This window comes from Staurois parvus, unplaced genomic scaffold (genome assembly GCF_062004578.1).
Source record: "Staurois parvus isolate SC_StPar_1 unplaced genomic scaffold, SC_StPar_1.0 ptg003183l, whole genome shotgun sequence".
NCBI lineage: Eukaryota > Metazoa > Chordata > Amphibia > Anura > Ranidae > Staurois > Staurois parvus.
The window spans coordinates 28,928-32,620 of NW_028320979.1; the positions used below are offsets into that span (position 1 = coordinate 28,928).

A 3,693-nucleotide genomic window follows, 5' to 3' on the forward strand; every position below is an offset into this window, starting at 1 on the left:
GCTTTTTTAACCTGTCCAGTTGACTGTAACTATAAAGATTGGTCAACCGGAGATGCATTCTTAGCACCCACATACATCGGGGCTGTAGCCAATCAGTTAACAGTCATCTTTAACCAATGGACAGGTTTGGTGCTGACCTATTTTTGGTGGCAAAACCATCACTCAGGCTTTTCTAAGCTGTCCAGTGGGCCGTAACTATAAAGATGCATTTTTAGCACCCACATACATCGGGACAGCTTTTGTGCTGACTCATCTTTGGTGAGGAAACCATCACTCGGTCTTTCCTAACCTGTCCAGTTGAACTTTACTATTAAGATTGGTCAACCAGGGATCAACTGTTGGCACTCACATACACCCAATCCGGTCAGATCAGTCAACAGATATCTCAATCCACAGCTAAAAGACACCAGAAAACCACCAGAGTATGCTTTAGTTATATCAATTTTTTCCCTCCGGTGACTTGGGAAACCTTTTTCTTGTTATTTCAAGTGGAAAATTCAGTGAGCCTCACACCAAATCCCAGGGGAGACAACTAGAGTGAATGGCACGGCTCTCTCTCTCTCTAGTTCTTTCTTGCTATGACCTCTCCAATATTGACATCTTCCCGAACACGGGTAAGGGGAGCTTGTTCCAGCATTTACAGCCACATAATGAGGGGAGCGGATCCGGAGGCAGCACAGGGGGGGCATTTGTTATGCAGAACAGTACGGATGCTCATGACATAACCTCATTGTTAACTCACAAAGAGCCGAAATAAAAGGAAAACACAAAGACCCAGAAAAACCAACAAGGAGAAACCGGGGAAGCCAGCAGAGCTGCCCCTCATTTACTAAGCTCTGCAGCAAATGCCCTTGCAGAGGGCAACTTCATTTGCAAAGTGCACAGTCTATTTGCCTTTAGTAAATCAACCCCCCGAAGAAAAGTTTCATGCAGTTGGCACTCACCCTGAAACTCCCCGGCGCTGTTATCTCGGGAGCTGCTCATGCAGTTCTCCAGGTAAATCCCATCCTTGTAGCAGTCGTCCTTCTTCTTGGTAAAGCCCGTCACCTCGTTCGGTTGAGACTGAACCTCCCCGTCGTGGCAGGCGCAAGGAGTCTGCATAATGCCACAAGGGTGGAAGCTGCTGCTGCTGCTCAGGCAGGTGTCAAGCCACTTACAGAGGATCTGGCAAGCCGCCTTCCTTGGGTTGCGGTTGCCCAAAACCAGGTATTCCAAGGAGAAGTCGGTCTCCTGAGGCTTGTTGGTCTTCCATTGCAGCTGAGTGTCCTCCTTTTTGGGCAAAGTCTGCTTCATTTGGAGGAACTGCTTGTTGGACTGTAGAAAAGCGTATTGGACAGAACTGTCGCAGAGTTTCAAGACATCGTCGAAACTCTCCATCCCCAAGTACGTCCGCGTGGACTCCAGGAACGAGTCAAACTGAGAGGTCCTGATCTGCTGGTGGTCGCATATACCTGCCGGCTTGGAGACTTTCACGTACAACGTGTACCTCCTGGGGTCCGGGTTCTGGATAATCCAAGCGCACAGCGAAGAGTTCAAGGGAAAGAGAGACAAAGAGGAGAAATAGCCGTAAAATTCCCCCTGCACTTGCGTGGTGCAAGAATTGTGTCCGAAGTCCAGGCTGGCCGCCGTCCAGGCAAAAAAAAGTGACAACGTGAAAAGCAAGTGGTGGGAAGATTCAGCGCTCCTCATCCTAGGTCTCTGGTCCTTTGGAATTCAAAGTAATTGTCAAGCAGGGGCCAGATCTTGGACATAACAGGTACAGCAGGAGGAAAAAAAAGGCAGTTTATGAGGCTTGGAGGAAAATGAGTCCCAGGCTCGGTGCGCTTGTCTCAGACGCCCCCGTGTGGACGCAAAGCTCCAATCTGGAAGAGAAAGAAAAAGAAGACGGATTAACTCTTACTGACGGAAACTCAACATCTCCGCAATCGTTCAACAGAGCGGCTTTCACATCATCAACAACTCCCAATTTTTTAAAAAAATTCAATGACCACATCATAATGAGAAAATCAGCAAATTTTATTTTTCAATTCGTTGCGTTACAACCAGGGGCGGACTGACAACTCATGGGGCCCCCGAGCAATAGGGGATCATGGGGCCCCTGTGTCCTTGCCCAAACTCAAAAAAGCCTATGAAAAAGGTACCAGGGGAATCTCATGGGGCCCCCTACTGACCCCGGGCCCTCGGGCAGTGCCCGAGTTTCCAAATGGTCAGTCCGCCCCTGGTTACAACGACACCCTACAAATCGGCAACGAAGGTTTGAGTCGGGTGCGAATGAACGCCGTTGTCACCGTCTAACGCCATCGCAAGCTGAGATAACTTAACTGCCTCGGCGCCGCGGCGACCAGCGAAGGCTCCCTCCTCCGTAGCGACGTGGAGACGACTATGGACACCTCTACGGGAAGGAAGGTCTCCACCGAGGAACGGCATCGCCTTCCCTGCCTCTTCCAACACCGCCGAAGGCAAAGAAAAAAATCGCCCCCACCCCCCGCAATTGTATCTCCGATTGTCCTAAATCCAAGGAGACCGAAGAAGAAATGCGGCTCAACGACTCCGAGTCTCGAGTGTTAAAGCGAACGTTCGGCTTTCAAAAGGAAATTGATTTTCTTAGCCGGAGACATTTCTCTTTGGGAACCGAGCGATCGCCTTTCCTACGGAAACCTTCCTGACCAGCCGGTCCTCCTCGCTGCCCATCGGGAGACGAATCTCCTACTGAATGTTACGGGTGTGAAAAGGGGGGGGGGTAACGTCTCCAGATGGGTCCCAAAAAACAAAACAAAATTCCTTGCGGTGCGTCGGTATTCCTCAGAAGCGGGTTGGCTTCTCCTGACGGGGCGCAGAGGCTGGCATGCTGCAAACACAAGTACTCCTGTCATTGGAGACAGAGGGACCTGCTTGTTGCATGCAGATCTCTGCGCGACTCGCAACCGCCTCTGACGGAGAGTAACGTCGGGTATTGGCACAAAATGATACAAAAAATATGACGCCTAGATGGGGGATACAAGAGCTTATCGGATCACAGAAAAGGAATAAAAATATACTCCAGAAATACTCCATTTCCTTAAAAATAAAAAAGGAATAAAAATGTATAAAAAAAATTACAGAAATACTCCACTGCCTAAAAATGTATCAAAAAATTCCAGGAATAACTCACGACCCAAACACATATCAAGAATACTCCAGAAATACTCCATTTTCTTAAAAATAAAATAAGAATAAAAATGATAAACAAAAAATTCTCCAGGAATACTTCATTACCCCAAAATCTATAAATAATACTACAGAAATACTCAACTGCCTAAAAATGTATCAAAAAATACTCCAGCAATAACTCACTACCCAAAAACATATAAAAAATACTCCAGAAATACTCCATTTCCTTAAAAATAAAATAAGAATAAAAATGATTTAAAAAAATTCTCCAGGAATACTCCACTGCCTAAAAATGTATCAAAAAATACTCCAGCAATAACTCACTACCCAAAAATGTATCAAAAATACTCCAGAAATACTCCATTGACTAAAACTGTATTTAAAAAAACTCCAGGAATACTTCATTACCCCAAAATGTATCAAAAATACTACAGAAATACTCAACTGCCTAAAAATGTATCAAAAAATACTCCAGGAATAATTCACTACCCAAAAACATATAAAAAATACTCCAGAAATACTCAATTTCCTTAAAAATAAAAT

General features: G+C 45.9%; 1 pseudogene; it reads right to left on the bottom strand.

The window, feature by feature from the left end:
• Positions 1 to 822: 822 nt before the first annotated feature.
• On the bottom strand, positions 823 to 2,868 carry LOC149428504 (adhesion G protein-coupled receptor B1 pseudogene; annotated as a pseudogene).
• Between the last annotated feature and the right edge of the window lie 825 nt (positions 2,869 to 3,693).